This window comes from Malus sylvestris, chromosome 14 (assembly GCF_916048215.2).
Source record: "Malus sylvestris chromosome 14, drMalSylv7.2, whole genome shotgun sequence".
Taxonomy (NCBI): domain Eukaryota; kingdom Viridiplantae; phylum Streptophyta; class Magnoliopsida; order Rosales; family Rosaceae; genus Malus; species Malus sylvestris.
The window spans coordinates 11538052-11555883 of NC_062273.1; the positions used below are offsets into that span (position 1 = coordinate 11538052).

General features: G+C 39.5%; 1 long non-coding RNA gene across 8 annotated transcripts; it reads right to left on the bottom strand.

The window, feature by feature from the left end:
* Positions 1–747: 747 nt before the first annotated feature.
* Positions 748–4961, bottom strand: LOC126600746 (uncharacterized). Of its 8 annotated transcripts, XR_007615568.1 has the most exons (10): positions 4818–4955; positions 4184–4376; positions 3732–3973; positions 3592–3632; positions 2784–3027; positions 2541–2671; positions 2374–2432; positions 1842–1946; positions 1561–1716; positions 748–1465 (listed from the first exon to the last, which is right to left on the bottom strand). It is a non-coding gene; the product is annotated as an uncharacterized LOC126600746 (long non-coding RNA). The 8 variants fall into 8 exon arrangements; XR_007615562.1 differs by having other exon boundaries at positions 2374–2671; XR_007615567.1 differs by lacking the exon at positions 1842–1946 and having other exon boundaries at positions 750–1465.
* Positions 4962–17832: the final 12871 nt, after the last annotated feature.

Sequence of the window (17832 nt, forward strand, 5' to 3'; positions counted from 1 at the left end):
CTACGCGACGATCGCTACGAAACTTGGCAGACGAAAAGCGTTTTCGTCTCGTAATAATTTTTTCTTTTCTTGTAGTGATAACAAATGCTACAGATTTTGAATCGGTTGGTATTTATTTCTAGTGATAGAGATAACTAATCTTTCTATTATCTAAAGCATTAACACGGTAAATTTATTTCAAGCCTGAGTGATGCAATTAAAATGAAATGATGGAGCTCTACAAGCTCATTAGAGAAATTGTAGGAAGAGCTACCTTTCCTCGTACAAACATCTACTTCCTCCTTCAACTCCATGGCCATCACACTCATTTCCTTCCCATCGTCATCTGCCATAAGTTTTTTAATAGCTCTTTCTATCTCTCCTTTCTCTAACTTATCCTCCAATTGAAACCCTACTCTCCAAACTTGGTTCACATACCTTGCATGCACCTTTCGATCGCTAAAACAGGGCTGGCATAACATTGGAACCCCTTCCGATAAACTTTATAGGGTTGAGTTCCAACCACAATGGCTCCAAAACACACCCACCGTGGTATGAACCAAAACTTCCCTTTGCGGTTCCCATTGCACAATGCGACCTCTTGTTGGATGTTGGACTCTAATTCAACGGCTCATAGATCAATATAGTTAATAAGGATTGACATGGAATGTAAGTAGGATTAGGGTTTAGTTATAATCTATAACTTGGATTCCAAGTAAAGTATATATTTCAGTTATATTTGGAGAATAAGGGCTCCTAATACTATCCTATTTGGGATGAGATTTGGTAGATTGTATCCTTATACAATAAGGAATCCTAATGACATTATTATGTGAAGATGCATTAGGGTTATGTTAGTATAAACGAGAAAATATGCATGCACGTTGCTGCAGGAACCTGTTGTTTCAGATGTAATTGGATGAATAAAACACATTTAAGTTGAATAAATTCAACACAATTATGTAGCTTTAGCTGGGATACATGTAAACAAATTCAAAGGTAAAGACCTGAAATTGAGCTCAAAAACTGGAAATCTCACTTCAATTAAGCAGTTTTTCAGATGTTTACAACTTAAATAGGCATGATAACAAAAAAGAAGCATCCTTTCTTGACCAATCGGACACTAACAGAAAAACCCTAATTCATATTATTCATATTACAAATACACAGGCGACCAAATAGCTAATAAAGTTGGACAATTTGACCCCAATCCAACACAAAAATTGTTGTGGTTATACATGCAATACCCGCCTAAAATATCAACAATTCCAGATTAAAATGGAAAATGAAATGAAGCAACACAGATTGAATACAATTTGGGGAAAATTATCTCACCTGGAGCTCCGAATCTCCAAGAGGTCCCGATCCGAGCAAGCTCTGAATTGGGCTGAAGCCATTAGGTTTGGGGGGAGAGGAACACAGAGCTACTGTGAGAAAGAGAGCATGCGTTGTCCTTTTCTTTTATACAGCCACTGGACCGCAGTTCCTTCACAAAAAATTATATGTATATGTTAGTTTTTCAAGTTCTAGTCTTGCAATCAACTAAAGAACACCATAATCAAAGAGTTTGAAGGGGTTTACCTTTGGATTCTTCCACTTTCAGATGGAGTTGCTTGGTGTATCAAACTTCTGAGCTTCTTCTTCTTCTATAAGACCTTTTGGTCATCCGCCTTCATCATTTCCTCATCATCGCCTAATTCCTCATCATCTACATGCGAACACTGCCTCTAGAAGAGCCTTACCAACAACCAAGTTAATAAGCATAAGTTCAAACATTAAACGAATATAAAATGATATATGTACAAAAAAAAAAACAGTTCCATTTTTACATGAACAACTAAGCATAAATTTTGAGGACAAACCTAAACCAGATGCTTTCATCATTAACATAAAATACCATCTATATGAATACTAATTGCACACTCCGTCAAGGTCCTATGGATAACTATGAATGTTTTCAAATTCACCTGCCAATGACAAACACAAAAACAATACAAAAAGTTTAACATGAATCAAAACATATGTATACAAAATGGTAAGCATATTAATCCATAAGATATTGATGATATTGGCATACAGCCAATAAGAAAAGTATCATATAAGTGTTGCATAAATAAAATGACACAGTAATCCGAACAACCACTACAAGCGGCAATACCATTACGAAATAATGCAACTTTCTTTGGATCAAGAACTTAAAACACCAAGCAACTTCACATTGTTCACTAAAAATCAGAAACCAATAATTCATACACATTCACAGATCTTCATAACAATTGAACAACAACAAATTAAACTAAGCAAATAAAAAAAATTCTTGGAATTCAATCGAAATCAGTAGAAGATCAAATTACGCAAAAGAAATGCACAATCATGGCATTGAAATTGAAGTACCTGTTGTGGTGTAACTGGCCCAGCGTCCACCATTTCAAAATCCCCAAATCGGCTCTGAACTGCAAAACCCAAATCCAACAAAAACTAAGCAAAATGAGTAGGATTAAAAAATTCAAAGTTGAAAGCACCAAATGAAAGAAGGTGAACCAGTAGATCTACTATATTACCCTCAATATTCGACGTTGGAATGCAATGCAACACTACAAATTACAAACAATAAACATGAAAAAAAATAAAACCCTAAAAAGGATACGGCAATGCATCGGCGGAATGATTTGAATGTACCACAAAAACTTTCCTGCAAGCCAAAACAACAAATTGCCACTATAAATATTTCAGATGTATTGAAAAGCCAAAATTGAAGCCATGGAAAAACTTGAAAACCCAGAATTCAGAGTGAAATTTTTTACCTTTGGATGAGTTGGATATACTAAGACATGCCATTGCAGTAAGCGGTCTTTCCTAACCCAGGCAGGCCGATCACCACTTGCCCAAAAAACCATTTTTGGGTTTTAGCATTGAGCAGTAATAAACCCAACAAAGAAATCAATCAGGTAAAACTAACATCTCATGTCAATTTTTCAATTGACTATTTAATTATGTAAATCTCACCTCCAAGTGTTTTAAAATCACAGAAGTTGTTAACTATGTCATCTAATAATCAATAAATTTAAGAAAATTTAAAATGAATTAGATTCACTCCAAATGTTGATATTATATGTTCACATATATATTCACACCAAAAAATTCAATTTTGAGCAGCTGGGATCAAAATAAAAACAAAAGACACTAATTCCAATGCCTACACATAAACATCGCATAAAAACACTCATTTTCAAATGGGGGGCAATCTCATATAAAGTTGTATGTTTATATGGGTTGCAAATAAGCAGTTTATATGGGTAGCAAATAAGCAGTACAGATGCAGACACATTTATAAAGCTAAACCACATATCGATTTCATAAGCATATTTTTCTCAAGCTTTTATCAAGGGAGACATGAAAAATCATACAGAAACATCCATGAGCAAATTGGACAATTTCAATATATATGGAAGCATGTATGAAATCATAATGAATTACCAAAAGCTCACACTCCATTACATTAATGAAGCCATCCATTTATAACTCAGGCACAAAACTATACAATGCTTACAAACATTTAGCCATAAACCAAACATCAGAACTGAATCTACGATTTGAGGATCGATCACATACCAGCTTAACAGCCACCTCCTCCCCACTATGTACATTTACACCTAACACCAGAAGAGCAATTTCATTACAAAACACATTAAATTAACACAATGAATAATTTTCTAAGGAAAAAAAAGGATATCAAGCACTGATTACCATACCTAAATAGAGTTCTTCGAAAGACCCACTCCCAATCTTCCTCCCTAGCTTCAACTTCCCAGCAATCACATGCTCCATGATACAACAATGTCCAATAGGATTCGACCCACATGCTCAAACTGGCTTTATTTCATAACAATTTGTGCAAAATTCTGCCTTCCCAATCAAATCCAGCTGCACGACATGCTCAACCAGCAAAAATATGCATATCCCCTTCTGATTCATCCACTCTAAAATCTGCAACCTAAAACACATTATTACAAAAGCAGAGGAATTTCCAATTACTTATGATACAAACAAACACATAAACTAACAAAAATCCTAATTCCCTATCTCACTCACTTTCTTTAACTAAAATTTAATTACTTTTATGCTTCTTTCAATTTTCTTTCATTTTCTGAGCAACAAAACAGGGGATAACACAAATTGCAAGGTAAGAAAGAAAGATGGAAACCTGGAGGGCTTGGGAGAAGCATTTCCGCTTTCGGAGGTCGTGAATGAAGCTCAGTGACTCGGACTTTGTTGCCATTATAGACCCAGTCGTTGAGCTCTGGAACCACATTCAAGCTAGGGTTTTCGAGCGGGCTGATTTTGTTATAGAGGGTCAGCTACTTGGTCCTGCTCGTGTAGTAGGTCCTGCTATTATACTGGGAACGATTATAATAGCACATATTAAATAAACACACAATCAAGAAATCCAAAGGCAGTTTTTGGATAGGAAGGAAAAACAAAACAACAGTAATCTATCATCCTTTTCGACCACAATTTTTCAAAGCTTCAATTAACTTTATAGTCACAATTCATTTTGTTAAATATTTTCTTCCTGGAAAGAAAAAATTAAAAAGATTAACATTCCCAAAACATGAATAAGCAGATTCAAAGATTAATCTCCACATGAAACACTTCCAGTAGGAAGAACAACAAACACACTCATTTCAAAACATAAATAAGCAGATTCAAAGATTCAACTTTTGTACAGAAATGAGCCAAAAGCACATGCTGCTTTAATGTATAACACCCCAAATTTGAGCTATATTTGAGACTCAAAAGTGTTTACATGGAAATGTTAAACAACGCAAATCTCTAACCTGATCCTTGTGTGCATCTCCCAGTCATTCTCCCTGAAACTTCTGCATCAACAACCTCTTCAATTCTGAAACAGATACACTGGGAACATCTTTTGAATCTCTTCCCTCTTGACGTTATTGTAAACGCATCGCCAAATCAACATTGCAGGCCCACCAAAAGCTGCCTACCAAAAGAAAAAAAAAATTTCACAAACCACCTAAATGAAATTCAGCGCAAAATTCCAAAAAGAAATTGAAAATGAAAGCAGGAAAGAGTGAGAGTAGTGTCCCAGGTCGATGTCCAATTCATTATGGAGTTGGAGCATATCTGGGAATATGTCTCGGCTGGCGGAGTCGAGACTAGTTTTTCAGCTCCTCCAAAGGGCCTAAAGATTGTGCTCCACCGACTCCTTCGAATTGGACCAGACCAGTAGCTGATAGGAGCATATTTATGCGACTTAGTTGGCTTGTTCTTGTGCATTTATGTCGTGTTTCCTTAGTTATTTTAATGTTTAAAGTCATTTTCGTGTGTTTTCAGATTTTAAGGACAAAGTAGGCAAGAATATGCATTTTGGAGCATTTTGGAGCAAAATGGAGCTTGGAATGCATGTCACATATTTGGAACCAAGGTTTGGACGAAATTGAAGACTTAAAGAGGCTAAGAATGTGAAGAATTAGTGTACAAAAGATCATGAACTCAGCCACAAAAGGACACACATCCTTGCCGTGCAATCCACATAGCATTCCCTTTGGATTCCCATGCATGCTTAATCATCCTTGTCCCCTAAAATATTTCTGATTTCATGCCTCACTACACTCAATTATCACACTCAATTGCTGCATACCTCTTGTTCCCTTCACCCATCTGATTCACACAACTTTCACAACCATTCCATGCACCAATTGATGCTCCATCATCCACATTTGGGATCCAATGCTGTGTGCAACACATGTTGCTGCACCTTTGACTAATTTCTGAAACATTTCACCTCCCCTTTTCATTTCCATGCAATGAACACAATCATTCATGCTCCCTAGCTGAAATACCACTCCATTTTACCCTCCATACTTTGCATCATTGCTCCATTTTCATCCTTGGACCATTGCACACCACAAATTCACCCTCCTTGCTGTGCATTTCCCCCACTGCCTAATCTGATTCTCTAGGGTTTTTTAGGCCTATATATACATGTTTACAACCCTTGGCAAAGGGTTGAACCTCCCATATTCATCATTCATGCAGAAAATTCGTCCATACTCACCCTAGGCAGCAAAACACCCCAAAAACACCATTCTAGTGCCCAGAAAACATAACAGCCACTCCACCTTATTCCACCATCTTTGCCGAGTTCTCTACCACCCTCCAACCATCAAACACTCCTCCACACTCACCCTAAACCTTTCCATACCATTCCCCATCCATTCTACACCATAAAACTACCCAAAACCTGTCAATAACCCAATCTGCCGCAAGCAAGGGAAATGAGGAATCTTGGATGCACTTGCTGCCAAGTTGGAGCATTCTAGGTGTTTTCTTTCTTTGGATTTTAATGTCTAATTCATGTAATCTTTGTTTTGCTTTAAGTATGATTGGCTAATTTCGTTTTTGGCTAAGGGTGTATTCAAAACCATGATTATATATGTGAAATGAGTTGATTACTTCCAGTTATTGTTACATAAGTCGTGAATACAATTTGCTTAACCCTTTGATTTAGAACTTATTCTTGTATGTTGATTGAGAGTGCACGCTTAATTTGCATGCTTGAATTTGATGCTAGGATATAAATTTGTTTCACCTAATCGTTATGAATTTATATTCGTAAGTAGTGAAGGTCGCTAGTCACGATCGTGTTAAGTAGATTCCTGGCAAGAGTATTGTTTGCGATGCATATTCATCCGATTCAATGATCCTAGGGAAATCTGAAGGTTAATTTAAGCGGACCTAATTAACTTGGAGTGTTGAGGTTCATAACTTATTGAATTGATAACTGGAAATTGATTTACGTTGCATATATTTCATGTGTGGAGAAGAACCCCTTAGCCATTCCATCATCCATTGATTCTTCATAACTTTGTATTACAATCTGTTTCTCTTACAATCTGCCATTTAAGTTTATTTTCGTCCAAATCAAATCCCCAATTATTTTGAATTCCTAGATTAATTGGAAAGTGTGTTGGTTTATGTTTTTAGGTGTTTTAGGTCACTAGGAAACCAAAATTCGTCCAAGTTGAGTTAGAGTCCCAAAACTGCCCAGAAAGTGGTTTTTAGGCAGTTTTGAGTGTTTGGTTGCTGTTTTGATTCTTTTGGTTCGTTTAGTATTTTAACGTGAGTTTTGCATTCTTTGAGTCTAATCTAGTGCTTTAAACTTTGTTTTTACATTTCTAAGTCAGTTTTCAAGTGTTTAGCAATCCCTCCTAATCCCCGGTCTAGAACGATCCCTACTTATCCATACTACAATTGTCAACAAGAGGGTTAATTTGTGTGTTAACTTATTTTTCACATCAAATTTTGGCGCCGTTGCTGAGGATTAGCAACTTTGCTAATCTCTTGGATTGTTTTCTTTCGAATTATTGTATTTTGTTTAAGTTTCTGTTTAAGTTGCTGATTTGTTTTGTTTTCTTTGTTTTTAGGTACTAGTGCATGACTCGAAGTTCCCGACCTGTTCGTGAGCATATCTTAGACTTTGACGACGACTTCGAGAGAACTTTGAGAAGAAGGAGGAACCAACAGCACAAGGAGGATCCCACGGCACAAGTGGGTGGAGAAGCGCAAGGTATAGCCATGGACAACCGTACGCTCAAGGAGCTTGCCGCCTCGGGTTTGGATAATGCCACACCATTGTGTATCCAATATCCCATGGCTGCCCAAGGTAAAACCGAAGAGTTCGAGTTAAAGTCAAGTTTGTTCCACCACATTCCAAAGTTCCATGGGCTGTCCATGGAAGATCCGAACAAACATTTGAAAGAATTTGAAGTGGTGTGCTCAAGTATGACTCCGGTTACCGTTGACGGAAGTATTTTAAAGATGAAGGCTTTTCCGTTCTATTTAATGGACAAGGCCAAGGATTGGTTGTACGAGTTGGCTCCCGGTACAGTTACATCTTGGGAGAGTATGAAGAGGGCGTTTCTGGAGAAGTTTTTCCCAACTTCTCGCATCATTCTTCTTCGTAAAAAAATAAGTGGAATTCAACAAGATGAAGGTGAGTCTTTTCCTACATATTATGAACGATTTAAATCACTTGTTGCTTCTTGTCCACAGCATCAGATGAAGGAGGAATTGCTTTTGCAATACTTTTACGAAGGGCTCCTACCACTAGAACGTCAAATGCTCGATGCCTCGGCGGGTGGAGCATTGGTAGACAAAACGCCCATGGCTGCAAAAATCTTGATTGCTAATCGAGCGTTGAACGCTCAACAATACGAAGGTGTAGGCCAAAGAGGACCCCCACGGCAACAAGTGCATGAGGTAAGTTCCACTTCCAATATTCAATCTCAGTTAGCTAATCTTACTTCTCTTGTTTCGTAGATAGCCGAGGGAATGAAGATTCAATGACCCATGGTGTGTGGCGTATGTTTTATCCAAGGACATGCATCCGAAAAGTGTCCTCAACTCATTGAGAATGGTGGATAGGAGAGCGCTAATGCCATTGGGTTTCAAAGACAAAATCAGCCAAGACATGATCCATATTCCAACACGTATAATTCGGGGTGGAGAGACTATCCAAACTTCAAATGGAGAGAGCCACAACAAGCCCAACCACAAGGAGGCTTTAGGCAACAACCCCCGGGCTTCTACAACAAACCATACGCACCCCCTCAAGTCCAACCACAATCTGCCCCAAATACTTCAGGTAATGCTTTGGATAATGATACACTTGTTAAGTTACTAACCACTTTGACTAATAGGTAGGAAAATCAAAACAAAAGAGTGGACCAACTAGAGAAACAAATGGGGCAGATTGCCGAGGTTGTTAGGCAGATTAGAGACCAAGGAAGGCTTCCTAGTTCTACCATTCCAAACCCGAAGGGAGGCTGTGAAAGTGCAAAGGCCATACTCTTGAGAAGTGGAAAAGAGATTGGGGCAGGTTCTTCATCAAAAACAGGTCACAAAGAGGATGAAAAAACTTCAATTTGAGGAGGAGAAAGCATGCCCACCCACGGCAAAGGTGGACACACCTATGCCGCAAGCCCCCATGGCTCCAAATCTGTCCAATTCATCCAATAAAGGTAAGAATGTGTCAAATCCAGTTTCTACTAATGTTGTGCCTTCGAATGCTCATTTTCCTAGCAGGTTTGTGCAAACAAAGAAGGAAGAAGCTGAAAAGGACATCCTTGAGACACTTAGGAAAGTTCAAGTCAACATACCCTTGTTGGATGCCATTAAGCAAGTCCCGAGATACGCTAAGTTTTTAAAGGAGCTATGCACCACTAGGAAGAGGATTTCAACTAAGGAAGTGGTAAAGGTAGGTGAGAATGTCTCCGCCATCTTGCAACGCAAACTACGCCCCAAATGCAAAGATCCGGGTAGCTTTACAATTCCGTGCGTCATTGGTAACACCCCTTTCAAATCTGCCATGCTAGATTTAGGAGCCTCTATAAATGTTATGCCATACTCCATTTATGTATCCATGAACTTAGGTGAGTTGAAACATGATGGTGTAATCATACAATTGGCCGATAGATCTAACGCTTATCCAAAGGGAGTGTTGGAAGACGTTTTGGTGCAGGTTGATCATTTAGTCTTCCCAGCAGATTTTTATGTGCTCGAAATGGATGAATCGGATCATGCTCCTTCATTGCCCATCCTCCTTGGAAGGCCATTCATGAAGACGGCCCGGACGAAGATTGACGTGTATAGTGGAACGTTATCCATGGAATTTGATGGGGAAGTTGTTAATTTTAATCTTTCTGATTCCATTAAGTACCCTAGTGAGGACCATTCATGTTTCTCTATTGATATATTTGACTCTTTGGCGCAGGGATATCTTGAAGATTTGAATGACGATGCGCTTGAAAAAGTCATTACACGAGGAATGGAACTCACAACCAAGGGGGCAGATTCTAGTGTAACCCACGGCATACATGGACTAGGCCATGCCGTGCCTCCTAGTGATGAAATTTTTTAGTTGGTTGCTGCCCTTGAGTCACTACCTAAGCATGGTGGTAAGTCTCCTAACTTTGATTCCATTCCAATTTCGACTAACAAGTTGCTTCCATCCATCGTTCAGGCACCCATACTTGATCTCAAACCCCTACCAAGCCATTTGAAGTACATCTTTTTGGGGGAAAACGAGACACTACCTGCCATCATATCCTCATCCCTCACGGCACAAGAGGAGGAGAAGCTAGTGCGTGTGTTGAAGGAATTCAAATCTGCCCTAGGATGGACATTGGCCGATATTAAAGGTATAAGCCCTACGACTTGTATGCATCACATATTTCTTGAGGAGGGGGCCAAACCAACTAGAGAGGCTCAACGCCGTCTTAACCCTCCGATGATGGAAGTTGTGAAAAAGGAGATAATCAAACTTCTAGATTGTGGGGTAATTTATACCATCTCCGATAGCCGTTGGGTTTCACCTAACCAATGTGTACCCAAGAAATCTGGAGTGACGGTTGTGGAGAATGCAGAGAATGAGCTTGTGCCCACCCGAATTCAAACCGGTTGGTGAGTGTGCATTGATTATAGGAAGCTAAATGCAACCACAAGGAAAGATCACTTCCCATTGCCGTTCCTAGAGCAAATGCTAGAAATGTTAGAAGGTCATTCCTTTTATTGCTTTCTTGATGGATACTCCGGTTATAATCAAATTGTTATTGCCCCGGATGATCAAGAAAAGACCACTTTTACTTGTCCCTTTGGAACGTTTGCATATCGACGCATGCCATTCGGTTTGTGCAATGCTCCTGCCACGTTTCAAAGGTGTATGGTTAGCATCTTTTCTGATTATGTTGAGAGGATTATTGAGATATTCATGGATGATTTTAGTGTGTTTGGTAATTCCTTTGATAATTGCTTGGATAATCTCACTTTAATCTTGAAACGTTGTGTTGAAACAAACCTTGTGTTAAATTAGGAGAAATGCCATTTTATGGTTAAACAAGGTATTATTTTGGGTCATATAATCTCTGAACGTGGAATTGAAGTTGATAAGTCTAAAATAGATCTTGTACGCTACTTACCCTCTCCCACTTCGGTGAGAGAGGTTCGTTCTTTCCTTGGTCATGCAGGATTCTACCGACGATTTATCAAGGACTTTTCCAAGATTGCACAGCCCCTATGCCGTCTCCTACAAAAGGATGTGTCATTTGAGTTCAACGAGGCATGTGAGAAGGCATTCAAGCATCTCAAGGACCTTCTCACCACGACACCCATCATAACTCCCCCGGATTGGTCTATTCCCTTTGAATTGATGTGTGATGCATCGGATTATGCACTTGGAGCTGTTTTGGGTCAAAGAAAGAATAAACAGCCACATGTTATTTATTATGCTTCACGCACTTTGAATGATGCTCAGTTGAATTATTCTACAACCGAAAAAGAACTTTTGGCGGTTGTATTTGCTTTAGATAAATTTAGATCATATCTAATTGGTACTAAAGTTATTGTTTTCACTGACCATGCAACCTTGAAGTACTTGTTCACCAAGAAAGAAGCTAAACCTAGACTCATTCGTTGGATGCTTCTACTTCAAGAGTTTGACATCGAAATCAAGGACAAAAAGGGGAGTGATAATGTTGTTGCCGACCACCTAAGCAGGTTGGTGCGTGAAGAAGAGGATCTTCCTATCTCCGAAACATTTCCGGATGAACAACTCTTGTCCGTTCAGGTAAGTGCTCCTTGGTACGCAGATTTGGTGAATTATTTGGTGACTAAACAAGTTCCTAGCACCCTAAACAAATTCCAACGTGATAAACTTAAAAAGGATGCTAGATTTTATGTTTGGGATGACCCATACTTGTGGAAATATTGTTCAGATCAGGTTATAAGAAGATGTGTGCATGAATCAGATTTTCACTCAATTTTAAGTTTTTGTCACACATATGCATGTGGGGGTCACTTTGGCACCCAAAGGACAGCTTTTAAGGTTCTTGAATGTGGTTTTATTGGCCTACTTTGTTTAAAGATGCTAGAACCTTTTGTTTAACATGTGATCGCTGCCAAAGGACAGGTAATATTAGCCAAAGAGATCAAATGCCGCAGGTACCCATCTTTGTTGTTGAAATCTTTGATGTTTGGGGTATCGATTTTATGGGTCCTTTTCCTTCATCTTTTGGTTTCACCTACATATTACTTGCCGTTGATTATGTTTCAAAGTGGGTGGAAGCGAAAGCCACTCGAACTAACGATTCTAAAGTTGTGGCAGATTTTGTGAAAACTAATATCTTTTCTAGATTTGGGATGCCTAGGGTGCTAATCAGTGATGGAGGGTCTCATTTTTGCAACCGTACCATTGGGGCATTACTTAGGAAGTACCATGTGACGCATAAGGTTTCCACACCTTACCACCCCCAAACCAATGGCCAAGCCGAGGTGTCTAATCGTGAGATCAAACAGATTTTGGAAAAGACCGTTGGGCCAAATAGAAAAGATTGGAGCTTACGGTTGGATGATGCACTATGGGCGTATCGAACGGCTTACAAGACCCCCATTGGTATGTCTCCTTTTCGACTTGTGTATGGCAAACCTTGCCATCTTCCCGTGGAATTAGAACATAGAGCTCATTGGGCCATCAAGACCTTCAATTTGAATGTGGACCAAGCTGGAATTCATCGAAAGCTTCAATTGAGTGAACTTGATGAGATAAGGCATGAAGATTATGAGAATGCTAGAATTTACAAAGAGAAGACCACGGCATTCCATGATAAGATGCTTCGAGGCAAGACTTTCGAAATTGGGCAGAAAGTGTTGTTGTTCAATTCCCGTCTTCGTCTATTCCCTGGTAAGTTACGTTCCAAGTGGGTTGGCCCGTTTGTTGTTACTAATCTTTTTGTGCATGGTGCAGTCCAAATTAAGAGCTTGAGAACCGGGCAAGAATTCAAGGTGAATGGACATCGCTTGAAGCCGTACTACGAGCACTTTGTGGAGCATGTTGTGGAGGAGATCCCACTGCATGCCGTGGGTTCCCATGAAGGTTGATCAATGTGGCATCGTCCAGCTGGAAGACGTTAAAGCAAGCGCTTCAAGGGAGGCAACCCATTTATTTTGCGTGATTGTTAATATTTTTGCTTGTTTAATTATTTTTGGGGTATGACTTTCTATTTTGAAACATTAACAAATATGCAAAGGATTTTAATATTAAACTTTATGGAAATGAACAGGAAACTGGGAAATAAAGAAACACAGCATAAGACAAGAGGGAGCCTTCACAATGGCTGCTTGGGAGAAGTCTCAGTAGTTGGCGAAATCTCAGCAGTCGGTGGAGCCACAGAAGGAGGAGGTACCGGAGGTTGATCATTTGGAGCTTCACTACGCGGTACAGCCTCAGAAGACGACGGCAAATGCTGTTGGAACAAACCCACAAACCTCTGATGATCAAGTAAAATCTGACCATCAGATTCATGCAGCTGGTCAATTTTCCTCTTCATGTTTGTGGCATAGTTGTGTGCAAGTTTGTGCAATTGTTTATTTTCATGCTTGAGTCCTCTAATCTCCTCTTTGAGACTCAGTACTTCAGCCGCCAACGATTCAACTTGACGGGTTCGAGCAAATAGGCGTTGGGCCATGTTGGACACAGAACCTGCACACTGCACGCTAAGAGCCAGAGACTCCTTAACAGCCAATTCATCAGACCGTCTAGAGAGCAGTCTGTTATCTCTGGGGGTGACAAGGTTCCGGGCCACCACCGCAGCGGTCATGTCATTTTTCATCACCGAATCCCCAACGGTAAGAGGACCAGTAGGGGATATGAAGGACGGACGCCATATGTTGTCTGGAGAAGGAGGGGCCGCTCCTTCACCAAGGTTCAAGTCAAAACGACGGTCGGAAGGGCCAGACATTTTTCAGAGGTGTTAAAAAAAGAGGAGATTGGACAAGTCAAGATCGTAGAAGTGCAAAATGGGAGTTTTTACAGGCAGAAATTCAAGTGTGCTTTGAACGTCCTGCATACCTCTATAAAAATCAGCACGCGATGGGATTTCAGAAATCGAAGAGGAGAGCTCAGAAATCGAAGAAGCCATTCAAAAATCGAAGAGGCGCCAGCTTTCTTAAAAGTTGGGCTTGCTCACAAACCACCAATTCCAGATATCGAAGAGTGTCAGCTTTCTCAGCCTCGTCAGCACCCATCACACGCAACTCAGCTTTGCGAAAATCACAAGCAGTCTGTCGAAGCGCCGATTCCAACCATCTGTCTCTCTCAGCCTCGTCAGCACTTGTCATATGCAATCTCTGCCCTCAACGAAGCTCAGAACTCGAAGCGTAAATTCCAGATATTAAAGAGGCCTCTGCTTTATCGAGACGTGTCAGCATCTGTCAAATTGCACATCTGCGTTGCGTAAATCACGCACAATCTGTCGAAAATTTCTGGAGAAGCGGAATGCACGTGAAAACTACTATTAAATTATCCCAGGCTGGCCGACGCGAGTAATGGAACAATGCCTTCCTAGCCATTAAGAAAATTCTATAAATGTTTAACTTCAAAGTGAAGCTACCTCACCCAACTTTCAGCCTCACTTAACCCTTCATCCTTTCTGAAATGGCTTTCCAACAAACCCTCTCGAGTCACTCTGTATTTCTCATCCCCTGGGATGCCCCTGCAAACAACCCATCCAGAGCACAAGTATTTCATATCATAAAGGTTGAGAGAACGAGTATCTCATATCATGCTTTCTCCCTGTCCTTTCTCCAGCCAGCACCTGCTCTCGAGTACTCATCATCTTGTGCTTCCTCTTCGTCTCTCACGTATAAGGGAAGTGAAGATGATACCTCGAAACATGTAGAGACAACGTGCTGATTCATCCTCAACTAGGGACAAGGAGAAAGAAAGCAAGAGGTGGGCACTTGGAAAGATTGAAGAAAGAAACAGACCAACACCTTTACCTCGTGCCTGCCCGTTGTGCAGAAGAAACAAGCAGAGAAGAATGCAGCTTGCACAATCAACCCAGCAGAAGGAGTCTGAGATGAAGAACTAGAGAAGCTGCCACATCTGCTTGGAGAACAAATAAGGAATTGCAACATCACCAAAGAGCAAAGCTTCGCCGTACAATTCCAATCCAGTTCAAGATCAAAGCTGTGGAAAGTCAACAAGATCAACTACCTCCAAAACCAGATTTGCGTTCTTAAACTCTACTCTGTCTGGTTTTTACTTTGCCATATTTGTCATGTTTATTTGTCGTTTGTTATTTGCTTGTTTTTGGTGTGAGTATATGCTTGAAACATTGAGGACAATGTTCGATTTAAGTGTGGGGGAATTGGTAACTACTGTTTTGCATGAAAATTCGTAGAAAATTATCACCCATTACTTCTAGTGTTGTTGCTTGCTGTTTAAGTGTTTTTAAGCTGTTTTGGAGTGTTTCAGTATGTTTTGACATAAAAATCCGAAAATTTCATAAAAATTTGAAAAAAAAAAATTGTTTTGAAAAGCCCAAAAAATAGTTGTTTTTGTTTGTTTATTTTGTGTCTTAGGGTACCTTCCAACACAATGATGAGGATTTGGTTTTTAATTACATGACTGTTAAAGAGAATTATAAACATGGATGAAAGTTTGATATGCTCTTTGGTTTATACTTGGTTGTAGTTATAATTTATGAATTCACATGCAATCATAAAGGAAAAATTAGTTTTTGTAACATGCTTGAAGAAAGGAACTCAAACAAATGCTACAACCTTGTGAGACTTGAGCCTAAACGTTATTCGGAGAGTTGATAATCTGTGCATTATTGTTTTCTAAAGTCGTTGCATGATCTCATTTTTCTTTGCTTGGTTACTACTTAGAAGGCGTTTCATCATTTAGTTCCAAATGCTAGAACTCATTCCCATTTCATTCAAAGCATGATATTGATTTGCATAACACATATTCAAGATGAAGTTGTGTAGTTACCACCACCAAAGCCAAATTGCCTTGTATCCTACTTCATCATTTGTTTAAGTTAACCCCATTGAGCCTTGTTAGCCTACGTTCTTTGTTAACCCACGTTATCCTCACCTAGCCTAGATTAGGACTATCCATACCCTTGTTCTTAAAGCATAGTAAAGCATGATTCAAATTGAATTCCTTGTGATTATGTATGGCAGAAAATAAGTGTGGGGGAAGTGTTTCTCATGTAAGTAGTGTGCCATAGGCATGGGTGAAAAAAAAAAAAAAAAAAAAAAAAAAAGTTGAATTTGACCCTAAGAGTTGTTTAAATCTTTCCCTTACGTCTAAAAGTTGATTTCTGCAATCTAAGTGAATTCTAAGTTCAAGTTCATTATTTTATTTGCTATTGCTTTAAGAACGTTTGTTTTCCCATACCTTCATTTGTTAGCCAACACCCCAAGCCCGTTACAACCTTTGACTTCATCTTGAGTGTCATGCGTTTAAATATGTGGAGTTTGAAATTGATATGAGCATATGGTGTCACTGGTTCTCGCATCTAAGAAGTAGCATTCCATTCATGAGATCATATCTAAGCATGTTCCAGAAATTGCTTTCTTTGTAATACATATAGGTGAGCGTTCGTTTTCATGTTTACATCAATCTTCTCACATATGACTAGTATAGGGTGTGTAGTTGGAAATCTGAGTGAAAATTGAGTGCATACTTTGTAAGGACTTGAGCGAACTCTCTAAGGCATGTTACTACATTCAAAACATTGTTTTAATTGATTAACGTGAACAAGTAAGTAGTGACTATGATTAAGTATGTGCTTAAGTGTAGAGATGACTCAAATCTGTGGGGATGATAATCTTTAACATGTCCTGTGCATTGGAAATCCATGAGGCAAATGTTGGAAGGTTTAGGTTGTGTTGTATTTGTTTCGTTTCGTTTTATTTCTTTGTTTGCTCGGGGACTAGCAAAAGCTAAGTGTGGGGGAATTTGATAGGAGCATATTTATGCGACTTAGTTGGCTTGTTCTTGTGCATTTATGTCGTGTTTCCTTAGTTATTTTAATGTTTAAAGTCATTTTCGTGTGTTTTCATATTTTAAGGACAAAGTAGGCAAGAAGATACATTTTGGAGCATTTTGGAGCAAAATGGAGCTTGGAATGCATGTCACATATTTGGAACCAAGGTTTGGACGAAATTGAAGACTTAAAGAGGCTAAGAATGTGAAGAATTAGTGTACAAAGGATCATGAACTCAGCCACAAAAGGACACACATCCTTGCCGTGCAATCCACATAGCATTCCCTTTGGATTCCCATGCATGCTTAATCATCCTTGTCCCCTAAAATATTTCTGATTTCATGCCTCACTACACTCAATTATCACACTCAATTGCTGCATACCTCTTGTTCCCTTCACCCATTTGATTTCACACAACTTTCACAACCATTCCATGCACCAATTGATGCTCCATCATCCACATTTGGGATCCAATGTTGTGTGCAACACATGTTGCTGCACCTTTGACTAATTTCTGAAACATTTCACCTCCCCTTTTCATTTCCATGCAATGAACACAATCATTCATGCTCCCTAGCTGAAATATCACTCCATTTTACCCTCCATACTTTGCATCATTGCTCCATTTTCATCCTTGGACCATTGCACACCACAAATTCACCCTCTTTGCTGTGCATTTCCCCCACTGCCTAATCTGATTCTCTAGGGTTTTTGAGGCCTATATATACATGTTTACAACCCTTGGCAAAGGGTTGAACCTCCCATATTCATCATTCATGCAGAAAATTCGTCCATACTCACCCTAGGCAGCAAAACACCCCAAAAACACCATTCTAGTGCCCAGAAAACATAACAGCCACTCCACCTTATTCCACCATCTTTGCCGAGTTCTCTACCACCCTCCAACCATCAAACACTCCTCCACACTCACCCTAAACCTTTCCATACCATTCCCCATCCATTCTACACCATAAAACTACCCAAAACCTGTCCA